Genomic DNA, 19,543 nt, shown 5'->3' with positions numbered 1-19,543 from the left:
TTTTCTCAGATCTCACATTGTAAAGCACGACTGCAGCACTATTTACTTTGAGCCCGGCCTGTGTCACTACATGAACCCTGCCCAGATTTCGCTGTGCTCCCTCAATCATGCACCAAGCCTGTACTCACCAAGCCTGCTTTTTGGTTTTGTTAGCAACCACATTTTACACCAGGCAAATGTACCTGCATACAGCTCTGACAGCGCTGTATTCATCCTCATCCACTGTATTCTTTCCCATTTTTCCCTTTTAATAAATATCCTTTTTTTTTTTTTTTGGCCTACACTTCGCATGCATCTCCCGTCTTTGTTATGGCCAACAGGGCTTAATACTGATTCTTGTGAAAATATTTTCGAAGCATACTGATCTCCGCACTCATGAATGCAGGTAGAAAGCAGTGCTTGAATAACCCAGCCGTAAAGGAAACACACTGTGAGAGCTTTTGCGTTGTCTTTTATTCAGCACAAAATTAACAACCGAACGCAACATAAATTACACACCAGTTGTATCCTGATTGTTCCCCTGGAGTTTAATGGTTTAGTCCAGAGTCTCCTTTGCCACAGACATATACACTATGTCTGCTTAATACTCACAAATACCATCCACAGTTTGTTCCCCACTGAACAGTTTAAAAATTGTTTTTACAACAATAAGTTAATACATGACTCAATAATTATATTTCTGTTAAGCCTCTAGAAAAGACTTTAGAGATATCTAATCTTTATCTTCCACACTGACTAACTTTTTTAGGCAGGAAAACCTTTTTTAATGCATTAAGGCTAATTTAGTAACTCAGAGACTGACTGTGTCAACTGATGACATTAATTGCCAAACTGTTTTACATGTGAACACTTTCCACCCTAACTTACAGATGGAAAATGATATGATGACCTTCAGATAGGACATATTGTTCACCATGGCTTTCAGAAGGTAAATACTACCAGGGAGAAAAAAAAAAAAGAACAATTTACAGCTCTAAGCACACTGTGACAGGGCACAGTTACTTACAGGATTTGTGGTTTGTGGATGACATTGCAATGTTTGGTTTTTGCTCTCTCCAGTGTATCTGTAGCAAAGCATTGTTTTAAGTCTAAAAAGGATGAAAATAATTATGTGGCGTATCCAAAGTGCAGTGGAAATTGCAATCATAATATCTTGACAGCTATGTAGGAGAACACTTCCAAGTCATTGCTTAGAGCTGACAAGTTCTCATTGCAATTATTCCCAAGCCACATTTGCAGTATGTGTTATGCAACTTAATGCTTTTTCTCAGAGACTATTCACATCTAAAATTATAGCTATCAGATTATAAAGTCACTTTATGAACTATATCCTCATCTGTAAAAATTGGCTTAGAGCACAGAGATGTTAGCAATGATTTTATTTTTGAGTTATGTTCAGTTGCTTTGAGTTTAGGTTTTTTTTTCTTTTCTTTTTTAGTTTTAGAAAAGTGAATGTACATGTATTATGCTATGTTTGACACTAGATTTACAATCCCTTCCAAAGCTGTTGACTTACTCTTGAGCAAAGCACTAACCCCCACAATTAGCTCCAGAGACATCCATCTCTCCTTTAGATGTGTGTGTGTGTAGATATTTATGCCTCTGATATTTTAAAAAGTGTAGATATCTTGTTCTTGAACATATTCAATTTTGCAATTACTTTTCACAGTTTCATTTAGCAGAGGCTTTTATCCAAAGTGATGTACATCTGAGAGCCGATACAACACAAGCAGGGATCCAGTCAGGAGAGAACAACGGGAGTAAGTGTCATGAAGCTAAATTTGAGTAGGACGTAGGTGCCAACACATTGTGTGTGTGTGTGTGTGTGTGTGTGTGTGTGTGTGTGTGTGTGTGTGTGTACCAGTATATATAAACCTATATATAATGTAAAATATCGCAAAATTACAATATATATCGTAATTTTGCAATATTGTGCTTTTTTTTTTCTTGTTGTTGTTGTTGTATTTTGTTTTTTTACTTTTTTTTAATTTGGACCTTTTATTTATTTAATTTAAAGCCTAATTTGAATGTCAGTTCTATTGCATTAAGCCGTTCATGGTGCTAGACTACATATATCAGTGTATGGGCAGCCTCGTCCTTACATCTTTGTAAGACTGTGTGTAGACTCAGACTAGAAGCGGGAAAAAAAAACCCTCATTAACCGTCGGTCTTAATGTTACTCGTGCCGCTCTCGCCCCTCCGCCGTCACCTGTAACAGACTGGGCATAGGCTACAGTTCAAAGTCACCCCCCACCACCCCGCAACAACCGCCCGTACCGATCACACACACACACACACACACACACACACACATACACACACACACACACACACACACGCACAGTTACTCGCGCACACGCGCACGCAAACACACCGGTAGCGACGTCAGGATTGGACGCAGCAGGGGATCCCCAGTATTCCGTTTCTGCCTCGCTTGGCGTATCATCATCTTTTACCGGGAGGAGATGAGCTCGCGCCGGCTCACACTTGCAGAGGGCAGCAGTAACAGAGGACAGTCTTGTTTCTCGGCTTTACCGGCGCTCTCTCTCTCTGCTTCTCTCTCGGTCTCTTTTACGTTTCTCTGTCCTGCAGAGACGGTTGTGTTTTGTAGCTGCCGCGTGCGTTGTGCAGCCGGGACAGCGCGCGGAAGAGCAGAGAGCAAAGGGGAAAGGTGTTCCACCTACTGAGCGCTTTATTTTTGAGTGGAAAATGATGCTTTGGACGAAAAAACATTGAGCTTCAATTAACTCCAGGTTAGTTAAACTGTTGTTTTACCGGCGCCTGCACAGTGGAATCGAGCATTTCATCTGTTTTCATCACCGATACTTCGTTCTTCACGTGTGCGTTGTTCTGACAGCCGCGCGCGCCGCGCTGTCATCCTTGGCCGCTCCGGTTCGTCTGCGCGGAGCTGTTCTTTTTAGAAAAAAAAACAGACATTTTAGAATTGCAAACTCTCCGGGTAAAGAAAGGAAAAAAAAAACTTTTTCCGCCTTTCTAATTAAGTTCATTGGGAATAACTGGTTTAGAAACGTGAGAAAAGTGGTGAGAAGGACGGTGTGACAATCGGCGATCTGAAATGCGCTTTTTCTAGTTTTAATTTTTGTCATTTTCACCATTAAGATTGAAATCGACAAACTTAAAAAGTGGAAGTTTTTTTTTTTTGTGGAAAAAGTGGAAGAAAACAACCGGCTCCACGACGGTGGCCGTAAACTGGGAGAGGAGGATCCCACACACTGGGACGAACAGGTAGGAAAACCCTGAAAAACACTATACCTGACCAAATACAAAGAAGGTATAACAAACGGACAAGCTTTATTGAAATTGTGCTCATGTTAAGTGCAGCATATGCATTCCACGGTTAACTTGTGTCGTATTCACGACAGATGCCATTCTCTCCGTTAAAAGATGGCAGGTTTATGCTTGGCATGTCGATACGTACCACCTAAAGCATGTTTTAAGAGCATTAAAATCCTGAACGCTTAAATTCGATAGCATCGGAACCACTTTATAATCCACTTGCTCTAATACAAATGTAACTTTTCTAATTGGTTGGCTTGTTTTTACCAGCGTCTTGTACACAGTGATGCACGTAGGCGACGAGCCAGCGGTGAGAACATATTATAAAAAGTTGATTTATATTTAAAAAGGCTCCGCACTTCTAATCGAATTGTATGCCGAATGGTTACACGTTTACTGAAAATATAGGAAATGTTTAGAATCTTATTACATCATGCATGTAACCTAAACATAAACAAGAGTTTGTTAAATCCACTGTTTTTCGAATGGAGAGCAAGGCGTTCCCTCCGTACTGAAGATTTGGTTTGTGGTTAGGTATGCAGTTCAGACTGTTTTATTGTTAATATTTGGTCCCCAATTGTAGAGACCGACACGCAGATAATCTCATAAAATCATAGCTTCATAAAGACGATCTGTTGCCTCGTTATTTTAGTGTATATACAGGCAAATAAAGGTCAGATAAAAAGGGTTTAATTGTTTCATTGTGGGCTGAAAAAAACAAAACAACTCTGGTGTTATTTAGCTTTGGAAAACTTCTGCATATCAAACTGATTACAAATGGTGGAATTGTTATTTACTCCCTAAAATTTTTCAATATAAAACACACTATTATGCCAAATCCCTTCCAAAACTCAATTCCGGACTGCTGCATGGGAAGATACTAGATAGTGATTTCATTAATGAATTTTACAACCGGGTAGATACTGTAATATAAGTGAGAGTGAAATCTATGATTCCAACTGTCATTCTCTTAAGGTCAGTAATTGGGACAATTCCTTATGAATTGAGTATCTGAGTATTCCTGCACATACTTTGAAAAAAAAACACTGGGCTTTATTACAGATTATTGCAGCTGGAGAAGTTTAACCTGTTCTTTTATTGATTACAAATAAGATCACACTTTGTATGAGGAGTGTCTGCATTTAGCCTGTAGTAAATTTTGAGGAATAAATACCGAGAGAAGCTTGCCTCATCTTCTGAGTGTGGGGACGGTGTGTGTGTGTGTGCATTTGTGTGTGTGAGCGAGATTGAGAAAGGTAAAGGTGATGCCAGACTATTACGGAATATTGAAACTACACGTAGTGAAGGGTAAACCGAAAAGGTAAATGCTGAGTGGCTTTCTCTTTCTTGGTAATTCATATCTTCCTTGCGTCTTACATTTCTAGCAGCTCTGATTGGACAGTTAACACACGTAGGCTACAGTATGAGGTCCTGTAATATCCTCAATTGCCCTCATGGAAATGTACAATAGATTTTTGTGCCCTCTGTATTTTTTTACAAACGTGCAATCTTTTTTGTATTTTTCTGCCAAGTTATAAGCAAACTTACAAACTGCTTTGACCTCATATTCCAGTGAAATGTGGCCTTAATTTTTACCCCTGTGGGTTTTAAAACAGAGAGCATAGGTCTTTGGTCTCTTCACTGCACTCTAAATGACAGGTACTCACAATATCTTTGTCCCATTCGATTATTATGCTTTGGGATGAGTAGATACTATATTCAAGTTAAATTCTGTGGAAAACCTCACATGAACTGTAGCTTTACGGAAATTGCAGCAAAATTGCAGCATTCTTGTTCAGAAAATGGAGCTTTTGTTGTTACTGCAGATCACTGTTGTGGCTGACAGTAAGGTACTGTGAAGGTGAAAGGTGTGTTAACCTTTAGTAAAATAAACAGCACTTAAAAACATCCATCCACCTTAAAAAAAATAAATAAATAAATAAAAATTAAAATTAAAAACACTCTTTATATTAATTTTGTCATTATGATGCTTTTGATGCCGCCTGTCTCTGCACTGCAAGTGTTAATTATAATGGTTGTAGTCCACTTACAGTACAGTATAGCAGTGGAAGTGTTGTATGGTGTATAAAATTTCTGCTTATATAAAGTCCAATGTAAGGATGCAGTGATTTATTGCAGAGCTAGGTCACATATTAATATAATGATACCGTGATCTGAGACTAGATACTCTATCATTATGAGTTTGGTTATGTATTGTATGCTTGTGTGTATAATATAGACTACAATATAGTCATGTAACAAAAATATGATCTTTCCTTTTTTTTTTGGCTGCATTGCAATTTTCTGAGCTTATGTCACTGTTCTTCAGGAAAACACATGTCTTCATATCTAAATTACTGTCTCAAAAGAAATATCTTCTAAAACCAGCAATTATCATCTCCAAAATATTACCACATTATTAATGTCGAGGTATTTGGTTAAATATTGTATGTATTATATCTTTAATTCAGTCATTATTGAACATAGTACTGAATAGACGTGTGATTGATTGGCAGTTCTGCTATACTGTAAGTCTCTGCACAACAATGGGCGCACACTGTAGGGTCAAGTGGAGACGTTTGAGTTAAATGGATATTTGGTGTATGCAAACTGTGCTTGTTTTAATTTCTTCTATGAACTAGCTGAGTAATCATTAGTTATAACAATCTGTAGATGAAGGTAAAATGGATTGTGAGTAGTGTTTGCACAGACTCTCTAGTGCACAGACTCTCTCAGTTCATCGCTGTTAGTGTCACAGATGGCTCAAGCAGCCCCCTGTCCAAACACAAGAAATGAGCAGAAGTGAAAAACATATTTCATATTACTGCTTGACAAAGACTGTTGAAAACATTCAATTGTATATGACAGTTCCATGTTTCATACAGACAATGTCAGACATGTAGCTGCTTTCCTGTGCATCTCAATAGTATGGACGAAACAGTATAGTTATTTAAACTTCTATTTCTTTTCTATTATTTTTACACATTTATCTATAAATTTGATTATTTTCATGCAAAAACACCATAAGCTCAATGAATATAGTTTTCGCTATTGGACCCAAAAAAGAAATGAAATTACTTACTACTGTTCAGCAGCTATTTTCCACATTTTTAGATTTTTGAAAGCATTTTTTCTGCCTTCCAGGTGGCCATCTCTTTCAATTGATTTTCTGACAGTCCAAAATAAACTTTCACAGCTGCAAAACTAGATTGGTAACACATCTCAGTGAACATGCTGGCCAGTTTTATTTTTACAGTCGCTCTACTCCTGCAGAGTTTGATTTGAAAGGTCTGCAGCTTTGGCAGCGCTCAGGTAACTGTGGGAAGTTGTGACTTGAAAAAGATATTTCACGTCAGAAAAATTAAGCTTCTGTTTTGAAACTATTCTTGTAAGGTTCTTCTTCCTCTTTTTGTATTTTATTTTTTACCTTTTTAAAGGAAAGCACCGGTAAAAATCCACATTACATTTTTTTTTTAAGACTATGATCTCTTACGGTTCATTTTGATTTCCCTCTGAAAAAAAGACAGCATGCAAATGCCCTGTTCACAGTTGAATGTTGCATGTTAGAGCCTCCCAACAGCACGGAAACCGACTGGAGGACGTATAGACATTTCAAATCAATGTGCGCCACAATCAATTGTTGTGTTTTTTTTTTTTTAACTCAGTTCTATTTAGTGCATTTGACTGTCTACACTTTTAATAAAACATGGACACTCATCTGTTAATGGATAACATAATTTATGTGTTTGTTTTTATTATTCACTTATATTCAAACCATTGCTGAAGACTGAACTTTGCACAATATGCATTCCACAGTATCTGTTCTTATGTTGTTTGTTGGTAATCCAGCCATTTACAGTAAGCATTTTCAGTCACTGAAAGTCATTATGTATAACTGTATCCAATCCAAAACGCCTTAATGTTACTTTGGCAGCAGAGACAGATATTGTACGTAGACAAACATTTTTATAGTGCTTTGCTACACTGCCATGTGTTGACAGTGGTTTGGCTTGTCCAGGGCAATTAAAAGATTCCCACATTTGGAAACAAACTCAGTTTATAAAAAGATCAGCAAACTGGATGAAAATGTTCCGCTCAATATGTTGGATGTATGTGCCTGTGCGTGTCTCTGAATATGCTAACGCAAATAGGCAACCAGCAAGAGACACACAATAGCAACAACCAGCACATACACACACACACACACACACACACACACGCATATGAGACTGGGTTAGACTGAAATGCTTCTGTGTATTTTGCACGATATTGTGTGTGTGTGTATTTGTGTGTGGTCATGCATTTTGTCATTTTGGCATATTAACTGAGCTAAGTGACTCTGTGTGTGTGTGTGTGTGTGCATGTGCATGTCAAGGCACATTATGTGTATGTCACTGTGTATGTTTGTGTACAGACTTGAACATATGCTGTGTTCTTGCGTGTGTGTGTATTTCTGTGCACATGTGCACCTTGTGGGCTATTTCTACTGTGCGTGTTTATATTTTCAATAATTACCATGAGATCCCTGAAATTGAAGATTTATTCGCATAGTGTGCGTGTGTGTGTGTGTGTGTGTGTGTGTGTGTGTGTGTGTGTGTGTATTATCTTGGGAGTGCTCAGACTGAAGATCCAGCTGATGAAAGCTACCTGGAGCTTCATAAATGGACCCTTTGTCCAACAGTGGAGCCTGTGTGTGTGTGTGTGTGTGTGTGTATGTGTGTGCGTGTGTTTGTGAATGTTACATAGCCTATATCTTCACCAAAAATCTGATACGAAGAAAATGTCAGAGTTTTGGTGCTGAACCAGATCATTATCAGACACTTACTGCTGGCATTTTTCTGTTTTGTCATTTGATACAGAATTCCCCAGTTTTGACAGCTGAGTATAAAACATATTAAAGTTAAATGGATAAATTATGCTTTAATTGTAGGGTATTAACTATATTGTTAATTTGAAACAAAAAAAATACTAACTGGCTAGCTGCGTGCTGGACATATTTTATTTAACAAAACATAATTGTATTCTGTTTTTCCCTGATGTAGCCTGCAGCTAGACCATACTACTTGACCTGTCTTGGCCAGACTGTTCCAACAGCCCCAGTATTCATCTCTCATGTGCTTGTGCATCTGTGGCTTCCAGATTACAAAGCAGTGCAGGCAAAAGCAGTGAAAAAGCACAAATCCCAGAAACAAACAGCGTACAGTGCTTTCTCTGAACTGTTTTATCTCGTAACGTTCACCTTCATTGCCATTTTGATCTCAACAACAGCGTTATGCCACATTTAGGAACTACTTCTGGTAGTTGATCAGGAAGAGGATTTCTAATTAGTAGGGATGTCCTGATCAAGTTTTTTGGCCACAATCCAGATTCCAGTCTCGTAATAAAGGGTATCTGCTGATACCGTGTCTGATTTGATACTTACATTTACATAACAGCAGAAGATGTGCATGTTGAAATAACAGGTAGCCTACTAAAATTCTTACCCTATTTTCATGATCCTGGAGGTACTGGTTCAAAACTATTAAATTGATCAGCTAAATCAATGATGAGATAAAAATGACAGTTTAACTGGGACAATGCGACTCCTGATATTGACATTCCATGATCAGCTAGATTTTTTTTTTACTAGAGAATTGCACATGCTGGCTCACTGTGATGGCATACTGGGACACTTAAATAGAACAAAACCATTGTTAAAGTTATTAGTAACAAGTGTGATTTTCCTATTATAAGAAGTCAAAGTGTATGCAGTGAAAAAGGTCTATTTTGGCCTGTCATCAAGTTACTCACGGAATGAATGTCAATTAGTGACATCTAATATGACCCGCCGCTGGCAATGATTGTCATTTGAACTGGTGAAAGCGCTGGTCAGTACATAATGAGAAGCTGCTACCTGAATGTTTTATCTCCCATCTCTCTCTTATTAGATTAGGTAGTGTTAGGGTTTAGTGAATCCGTGTATTTTGCCAAAATACTCAGAAGTCACTCCCAAATAATGTTTTTACAGCCACACACTCTGATTTCCACTCATGTGTAGCCCAGCTGTCTTACCAACAGGCTAAGTTGGACAAAACACCGTAGAGTACAATAAAGGTTTTCATTTAGCCAATACTGATCCATGAAAATATTCTTGGATTGGCCCAGATAGGCTTGGGACATCTCTTCTAATTAATGACAAAATCACTGTTAATCGCCACAGATTTTATTATGCGGTTGCATTCTGCACAGTGTACATAATGTATGGTTTTTTTTGTGTGTGTGTGTGTGTGTGTGTGTGTGTGTGTGTGTGTGTGTGTGTGTGTGTGTGTCTGGCCCCAGGCCATCAGGTAACTGTACACAGAGAAGAATATGTGATATAATGTCAAACTGTCTGAAAAAATTATTTTTTTTCTTTGTCTACCTTTAAAGCTTTTTATGAGCAATATGAGGTTGAAACCAAGTTTACCTTAACCACATATTTGGGAATAAAAATAAAAATCTTCGCTAGAAAATGTAATAATCCTCTGATGCCTAATAGAAATGAAATTACTGGAATACAATATGAATATTATTTGAAAAAGTTTTTTTGACTTCTAACGTTTTCATGACTGTAGAAAATGTTAGAATGAAAAAGAAAGCATTTGAATGTCAGTACCATTATCTTTCCCCTCAGCTTTCCTGACAAAATAGGCTACTTATTTCTGCCAGTTAATAATAGTAAATAACCTTACCTAATCCTAACCCATAAGCAAGTCAACAACAATTAAAGATTTTGGATACCTCATTATTATTTATAATTTTCTGTTCAATCCTGCCATGGCAGAACATGTACATATTAATTTAACAAACGATTTATAGATTGCACACTTTAATCCAACATAAACTCTGCAATACCTATTTACACATAATACTGCTAGTACTACTGATATACAGTATCTATGTTAAAGGTGCAATATGTAAGAATCAGAAATTCCTTCTTATTATGACACCGGTGAACATTAAGTTGCTCGTGCTTATGTGCATGCTCACACTCAGCCATTGCAAACGAGCAGTAGTGCTAACATTAGCCAACTTAGACCGCAATATATTTCACATTCTTTATAGTAATGTTAGCTTACCTGTCCAATAAGAAGAAAGCCAGCTCGGGGTTGGACGTTAGCATTTCTAAGCTAACGCTAACTCGTGTTGCACCTTGTTGGAACTGTAGGGGGATGGGAGAGAGGCAAGGCACTCAAGAACATGCATAAACATCACATCATTTGCATTCTCCTGGTAAAATTGTCCCAAGTCCTTTACATAGAAATCAGGTAACTGAGAAAGTCAAGAGGGTCTCATTTTATTATTTCTTCACATTCTGTTGATAATTTTAATTGCATTTTAGTGGAGCAGCAGCAGAGTCACAGTCCTCCCTTGCTGTTAGCGAGCAGCTGCTCTCATGTCTCCCCAGGTCTCGGTGTTTGTTTTCGGTAGAAACTCGTGCACTCTCTGCCTGCTCAGCCTGTTTTCGGTGTGTCTCTCTCCGGATGGCAGGGGGGTTGCCCTGGTTCTGGTTCTAAGCGGTGGTCATGCTCTGGCTTGTCCCCACGTCTATGGTATGCTGCAGACCGGCTGTACACAGAGGATGACCTGCCAGCAGCAGCCTGACGCCCGCTGGCACTAACTCTTAAGTAACGGGAAGTTACTAAAAATCTGATGTTGAAGATCAAAGTAAGCACCCATGGATGAGCGTCATTGATGTATATCTTACCTTGTAAAATGTCTGGTGTAACCGGTAACATCAGTGTTGTCACAAGTTTAGTAACTGGTGGAAAAATGTTCTCACTGTGGCATCCCTAGTTAATTGCTTTATCTCTGAATTTTTGCCTTGTACTTCCACTAAGTGCTCATATTCATAACGTATTTTCTGTGCAGTTGGTTTGAAGGTAAGCTCGGGTTCGGTTGGTTGATTGACACATATTTTTCAGGTTGGGCTGTGTGAATTGGCTCTCATAATAGGTTGGGTGGATGTAGGCATTAAAAAACCCTGACCAGCACATCACTACTAGACAATATCATACATGCTACAATGACTTCTGTCACCAGCAGCTCAGCCTTTACTTTTTTTTTTAAATCATCATATACCATATACCCTGGTGAAATGTCAGGAAGGTATAAAGGTATGAAAAAATAAATACCGCCCAAGCCTAGTCTCTCAGCTGTATCACACTGGATCTGCTGTGCTGACACTCTTCAGCAACCAGGGTGTCCAGCGTCAACATTCACCTCGACCCTAACTTTGATACCTGCGATCTAGGTCTGTGTCCCATCTGAAAGTAACTGTTAACACTTCAGGGTTTCTGCCAGAAAAGTTGTTCCAAGCCAAGTGTCTTTTTTTGATGGGTGGGGGCTGAGGAGTGGCTTGTCACTAAAATGAGAATAGCTGGTCCACCTTAAAGGTCATTCCACCTGAAGTGAGCTTCGGCCCAATTTGTCACTAACTTCAGGGATAACCCCCTTCAGTTCAGCTGGGTGGCAAACAAGACACGGGACCTCGGCTTGGGTCTTGAGGAGTTGTATCATTGATTCACTGACAAATAGCCTAAACTGAACACACACTGTACTGCTACGTTCACAGCTCTACTGCTAACTTCATAGGCTACTCACCGTCACACACACGCTCACTACACATACACTGCATGCATGCACTGAGCTGTTCCTTAAAGGAGCTATGATACTTGTATAACATATTTTAGTTTAAAAACATCTTAAATATACATTTAAAAAAGATTTCCCTGATGCTTAGGCCACTGGGCCTGTAATATACTGGCAGAAAACCTGCATTTTTTATATTTAACTATTATTACAATCTTTCCCTAACCCCAACTAAGCCACTTTAGTAGTCCTTTAGCACACTGTACTTGAGGTTAGATCCCAAAATCCTTCCTAGGTAAACAGTGATGACCTTAGAGGCCACATATGTAGAGTTGGTTGACTTGGGATGACCAGCAACCCATGAGTATCTGGCGCTCCGTGGCTGGAAGATGAGGTAGCCGAAGAAGTAACCAGAGAATAAACATGGTGAGAAACTGCAGAACGTAAGAGAGGAACCAGAATCAGTATTGATTTGTTTGGTTACTTGAACTTCACCAACCAAAGTAATACAAGACCAATATTATGGAACTGTATAATGTTTTTATTAATTAAAATGACAATGGTTCAGTCATTGAGGTCAGCCTTTGGTATGATGGATCTGATGGAGTAGGAGTGGGTGATATATCTAATATACTCAGTGTCGCGGCTTGTTCTACATGGGATGTAGTAAATGACTATATCGCAAACACTGAGTACATATTGTCATAATTTTTTAAGCCGCCGACATGAGACTTGTTTTGCTGTATTACTTCTTTGGCTCTCTCCTATGGCTTTCTCTCTCACAGACACCAAAAAAAAGAGCTCATATGTACATCTCACACACTCACCTGTCCATCCAGACCACTCTCCTGGGCGAGTGTGTATGTAGGTGAGGTGAGGCTGTCAATCTTCTGTTCAAGCTTCAAGTTCACAGCAACTACACTTCCTGCCCGAGACAATCGCCAGCAGTTCCGCTTTGATTCATTTTATTATAACTTACTTATTATAACGTACTTTATTTAACTTTATTATAACAGTACTGTATTTAACTCTATTATAATAGTACTTTATTTAACTTTATTATAACAGTACTGTATTTACTCTATTATAACGGTACTTTACCTAAATTTATTATAACAGTACTTTATGTAACTCGATTATAACAGTACTTTGACTTTATTATAACAGTACCTTATTTAACTTTATTATAACCGTACTTTAACTTTATTATAACAGTACTTTATTTAACTCGATTATAACAGTACTTTGACTTTATTATAACAGTACCTTATTTAACTTTATTATAACCGTACTTTAACTTTATTATAACAGTACTTTAACTTTATTATAACAGTACTTTATTTAACTTTATTATAACCGTACTTTAACTTTATTATAACAGTACTTTATTTAACTTTATTATAACCGTACTTTAACTTTATTATAACAGTACTTTATTTAACTTAATTTTAACAGTACTCTATTTAACTCTATTATAACAGTACTTTGACTTTATTATAACAGTACCTTATTTAACTTTATTATAACTGTACTTTAACTTAATTGTAACAGTACTTTATTTAACTCTATTATAACAGTACTTTGACTTTATTATAACAGTACCTTATTTAACTTTTTTATAACAGAACTTTATTAACTCTATTATAACAGTACTTTATTCAACTTTATTAAAACAATATTTTATTTTGTAGTTTAGTATTTTAGTAGGTTATATTAGTTTAGAGGAGATTTCAAGATATATATTGTGTATTGCGATATAGCATAAAAATATTGTGATATTATTTATAGACCATATCACCAAGCCCTATGTATTGATCAGTACTAAATTATGGAGGAGCCCTATAAACTGATTCTAATAAGTTATTCTATTACATACATACATACATACATACATACATACATACAAGTTTAACAGACTTGTCAACCCTGACAAGAATTCTGTTTCAAGGGGAAAAAAAACACATTTTGTGGGTACATTTGTATAAGGTTTTTGGTTTGGCTGTGCAGGAGTGTGTTTGTGTGAGTGAGAGAGAGGGAACAGTTGCGTGATTGTGTGTGTTGGTGTTATGACAAAATAGAGCATTTGTTCTGATGATAATGTGCTGTTTCACACTAATGTAGAAGTGTAGCGAATTGCAAAGGAAAAAATGCTAAGCATCTGAATTCATTTTCAGACTGAACTATTCACACTATTCTCATTCCACATTTTTGACTTTGGCATTTTGTGCAGCAAGAGCAACAAAGACGGCATATTTCCTATTAAGAAGGAGAAAGAGAAACACAGAGCATTTGAAGTTTTTTGTGAACAGTTCTGAAATAAATTCATGATGACAATGTGCCTGTTCAGATCTTTTGTAGAAATGCTATACTAACAACATTAATTGAACAGTCTCCTACACAATACAGAGCATAGAGCAAATATTTCAGAGACATTGATGTGTTGAAGTTATCTGCTAGTAATATCATTTGTCGTCATCTTTTTCACGCAAACGGTTTATAGCCATGTGAAAGCAATCACAATATTAATTGTTAATTAATTATTGATTAACTATTTACTTTTCCTCCTCAGAGCTTTCAAACAATCTGTGGATTTATATGTTTAATTTGAATATAAGAAAATGAGCTTTGATCAAGACTGATGAAATCAGAATGATGAATTTTATTTTGCATCATTTAACATTGTGACCTTTAAAGTGGTTTGATGACAATACATTATCTATACCGATCCTCGTCAATGTCAGCAGAAAAAAGGTTCTTCATAAACTGTATCCTTAATGCTGATGCTTTTCTGTGCTTTATGAAATGTCTTCAAGGTTTGGAAACATTGCAGCAAAACAGCACACATTAACACTCTAGAGCTATTTGTGGATGTACACAAATAAAAACAGTAACAGTGTTTCTAACAAAAGCAGCCACCCAGCAAAGAAACACACAACCAAAATATGTGTGTGTGTGTGTATTTGTGAGTGTTAAAAGGTCATTGCCACCCTACACTGAAAGTGTGAGCCTCTGCTGCTGGCTGACTGGTTACATTAGCATACAACACACACACACACACACACACACACACACACACACACACACACTGTGCGGTGTGTTTCAGGACATTTGTGTGTGTCTCTTACTGGCTGGTTGGTTACATTAAAAACAGGCTCATTGGTGCCCACCCAGGCTTGAACACTAGTATGTGTATGTACTGTACTGTGTATGTGTGTGTGGTTGTGTGTGTGTGTGTGTGTGCAAAATCTTCCATGCCATGCTCTCAGCCCAGTGACTCAAGTGCACATGGGAACATGGAGAGTGATAGATGGTGTGGACCATCATGAACATACATTTTCATGTGCAAATGCATGTAGCAGAGAGCACTTCACTACATCTTCAACATTTATCACCTTTAACCTCTGCATTCTGCACTTTTCTCTTTCATCCTTTGTCAGTCTCTTCTCTCACTTTCCTGCTGTCTCTTTAATATGTGAACATCACCCACACTGTCGTCTGCCCTTGACTGTAGAGCTTTTTTTCAGTAAAAAGAATTCTTCCTGGGCACTGTGAAGAAAATATACTCCCTACATATAACATTTTGTCAAATGTAGATGATATTCGGATGTTTTTCTTGTTCTTGTATGGGTTCCTTCCAGTTGCCTTCCAGTTTGTGGTTTGAGCACCATTTATTTTAGAGGACTTGATAGTCAATTGTTGAACTCCAAGGACTCATTACAGAATAGAATATCTTACGGCCAGCTGTGGCTCAGCAGGTTTAGTGGGTCATGCACTTCTAGCATGGTTGGCGATTCAATTCACTACCTCTTCCTATGTCTCAACGGTTTGTGTCTCAGTGGTTAGGCCAGTGCCTTGTATGGTAGCTCGCTGCCCTCAGCGTGTTTGTGTGAATGGGTGAATGACCCATTCACCATTAAGTTAGGGAATACGTGTTGTATTGACTTTTGAGCAATGCTATAGGTATTTCAACCAGCCCCACCTTAAAGTCCCCCTCCGCTCAAAAATAGATTTTTCTTCTTGTTCCTACAGTCGAATGTGTCAACTTCACTGTACAGAATGATGTACGTGCAGAGTCTGGCAGTGGAAAGCTGTTTTCATATTGATCTGTTGAAAGTGTGAAGCTTCTCTGAGCTCACTGAAAATGATATTTTAAGGGGTGGGCGTATGGACATGATTTGTGACATCACACATAGTTTGGAAGCCAATCCTGGTCCAATATTCAACTTACAATTTCAACTTGAAGCCTCTGGTTCATATAGTAGTAGGAGAAATCTTGTGTCCAACATTTAAAATTTAGAAATGGAATATATTTGCACATGATAAGATTTTGGAATTTTTAATGAGGGAAAGGGAGATGATGTAATTTTAAGAATTTGAACAAGATAATTGACCTGATTGATAATTTTGTGGAAAAACCATATCAGACACACATTATTATTTAAAGTAGAGTATTTAATATACACCTTGAAACATGTCTGGACGGGATCTTTAAGTATTGAAGGGAAACCCATGGAAAACCTACCTAACTATATATTTTTTAAAAAGAGACACAATCTAATCCAATCTAATCTACCTAAGTATAAGAAGTATACGTAATCCAAAATATGGTCGACCCAAACAGACCCAAATAGAGCACATCAACTCTGGTAGTCCCATGATGTTCCCCCAGTTAATGAACAGCTGTGGTTGAAAAGAGTAGCATTAACTTTTTCTGCTGTTATGATTTTGACGCACCACATGATCAGAGCTGATGGCCTGCTCAGATCCACTTTACTTTAAATGACACTCAGTAAGAGGTGACACATCTACTGCATGCAGCTCTTAACAGTAGAGTTATTTATGGACAGCAGGGACATGGGCTGGTAGGTAGGAAGCTATATTTCTTGAACTCACTTGTTATTAAGCCATTGTTTAGGTCAAACAATAAGTAGATTGTTCTCTACTGTTTAGTATCTCATTCAGACTGACACTGTGTCAAACCAATGGTGGTTGTCTATCTGAACGGGTCATCATACGTCAGACAACCCAAGTGTATGACGTAGGTTGGACGCTGCTCAGCTTTGGTGAACTGAATGGAGGCTGAAGACGTTTCTGTTCTGCCTATTATTAAATCAAATAATTCATTTTTTTACACTGCAGTGTAACTTTTATTTTTGTATTCTGTTTTAGCTTGCTTTTATTTTCTATTCTCTTATCTCTTTAATGACTGTTTTTAATTGTATTTGAGTGTCCTTTTATGGTGTGTTTCTTTTGCACTTCATCTCAGTGCTTTCAATGTTTTATGTCAAGCACCTTGAATTGCCTTGTTGCTGAAATGTGCTATATAATTGTGTTTCTATCAGGGATAGAAATTAATTTAATGATACTGACACACTGTTATTTAACTGACTACTCAAGAAGACACAGGGAGAGAGAAAGGAAAAAGAAAGAGAGGAGAGAAAGAGAAATATAAAGCACACGTGTGGGTGAGTGAGCACATGTTATGGACAGATGGAGTGAAACTGAAACTTAATAATTTAAAGTAAGTCAGTGTAATTCTATGCTTTATCTGCCTTGAATCTAATGCCTGTAACAACAAGAAAAAAGGTGGTCTCCGTAATAATTAATGGAAAATATTCAAATCCAAGGCTGGTTTCTATCTCCCATCATTTTCAGTTTCAACTGTAGCCTTCATTCCTGCCTGCGTCACTTAAAGAACATATGGTATCTTTCTTCAGGCGGATAAATAATTCCTGCTGTAAAACACTGACTACTTGCACAGAAATGTTTGACAGTGTGGCATCAGCAAACCTTGGTGGGCCAGGAGCTAACTGTAGGGCATAACTTAGTACATAAAGGTGTACTCAGGAGAGGGGTACCTAGCTCATTGGAAAATGAAGCTGTATTATCGGGGTGATATTCTGTGCCCTTTGGATGGACTGACAAGGCTTTTCTTTTCAGCTGTTTTCTATGGGTGTTGGTGGTGTAGGAAAATGGTTGACAATCCCCTGTGGGAGTTCCAGATGGCAGGAGAGGCAGGTCAATTACAGCCTGACCGCAGCAGTGGGCTCACGTTGACCTGCACAAAGAGAGTCGGTAGACTCAGCAAAGGTTAGAGCCCCCCAGTGGCAGACAACAGTGGGAAGCTGGAGTATGGCGACAGTGAGGGCTGTTTCGGCATGTGAGCGACCCCGGCATCAGACGTTTGCTGTCTGTCAGCAATGCAAGTTGAGGTAGTTGTGGTAGCTCAGTGTAGCTAGTAGTTGACAGTGTGTGAGTGGATCATGGATATATTATAAGAGCTGGATAGGCTCCGCCGCTCAGCCTTGCAGCTAGTTTTTCCCAGTGGTCATTTGTGGTATTGCAGCAAAAAAATCCCCCTGTGGCCCAGAAAGCATTTTCCCCCATAGACCACCATTGCAAAAGACACGTCTGTGAAACTGTTGACAGGACACCTTGGACTGCAAACAATGTCAATTATGACTCTTTCTATTATGAATTTTTGATCCATGGAGCTTATATATATATATAACTGTCTTCAAGCAAAAAAAAACGATTTAAAAATCTGTGACATCATCACAAGTTAAAGTCTATGGGCTGAGTCGGAGCTCGCAGGTGGAGCTGGCGGGGTAAACACTACTGCGCATATTAAGTAGGCTGCACGACACGGAAGCAAACCTGGAAGCTAGAAACTTTTTTTGGCGTATGCGCCAGGCGAGCAGTTTTTACTGGACTGAATGGGTGCCATTTTTGGTGCGGTATCCAGCTTTTTCTCAGAGGCCTTTGTCCTTCCACGTGAATAGTGCTTGGCAATATCCAAGTCTGGGACCATGTATTTTATACAAAATCTAAGTGAAAGTGAAATTGAGGTTATTCATGACATGACATCAGATTTTCTACAGAAAGTGTACCCTCTCCTCCAACTTTGTTTCTTCTATGTGCAGGGCTACCAAGTTTCCACTTCAGCTTGGAGTGAGGAATTTGTTTGTGTGGGTGGAGAGGGGGAGAGTCAAGAAACAGCCACCTGCACTAGTCTAGATTAGTTAGACTGACGGTGTTATGAAAACCAAGAATGCATCAAAAACCGTATAGCCTATAGTTGGGTGGATTTAGGATAGGAACAGAGCGTCCCTGTAACCATAGTAACTCATTCTTACTCCTCCTCACTCCTCACGAGAGGAGAGGAAAAGATGCTGTACTGCTGCCAGAAGAGACGCTGACTGAGATTCCTCTGAGCAGCATGCATAGGCATAAATAACAATATAATAGATTTGTATATATTTCTCACTTTCCTCCGATGGTCTGAATAACTGGTTGCTGCATAGTGCTGCTGTTGCACTGTTCTGCTCTGTCTTGTCTGTTTTTGCGCTGCGAGTATCCTCTTTTCATGCCGTCATGTTATTAGTTATGAATTTGCTTTTCACTGTGTGAAAAAAAAACAGATGTGTGGCGTGAGAGTGTGTGAAAAGTGTTAGTTGCGTGAGTGTCATGGTCAGTGCGAGACTTGGCAGCACTTTATGTGTATTATAGGGGTATAACAGTACGCAAAATTCATGGTTTGGTATGTACCTCGGTTTTGGGGTCATAGTTTGGTATAATTTCGGTACAGCAGAAAAGAAAGAAAGGTAGAAAATAACACTTTGGTCCTTTATTTTGA

The 19,543-nt window shown here is 38.3% G+C and overlaps 1 protein-coding gene across 6 annotated transcripts in view; it reads left to right on the top strand.

The window, feature by feature from the left end:
* The window catches only part of tenm3 (teneurin transmembrane protein 3), a 369,694-nt gene that overhangs the window by 22,763 nt on the left and 327,388 nt on the right, over positions 1-19,543 (top strand). The window contains exon 1 of one of the 6 annotated variants that reach the window (XM_042397881.1): positions 1,722-1,760. The exons of 4 other annotated variants lie outside the window; for them this stretch is intronic. The gene's annotated coding sequence lies outside the window, so the exon portion shown is untranslated. Of the gene's footprint in view, positions 1-1,721; positions 1,761-2,380; positions 3,247-19,543 lie in introns of those variants that run through there. One more of the 6 variants, XM_042397861.1, reaches the window with a different exon arrangement.

The sequence above is a fragment of the Thunnus maccoyii genome, chromosome 2, assembly GCF_910596095.1.
Source record: "Thunnus maccoyii chromosome 2, fThuMac1.1, whole genome shotgun sequence".
NCBI lineage: Eukaryota > Metazoa > Chordata > Actinopteri > Scombriformes > Scombridae > Thunnus > Thunnus maccoyii.
The sequence above is the reverse complement of the archived record's forward strand: the minus strand, read 5'-3'. Positions and strand labels throughout refer to the sequence as shown.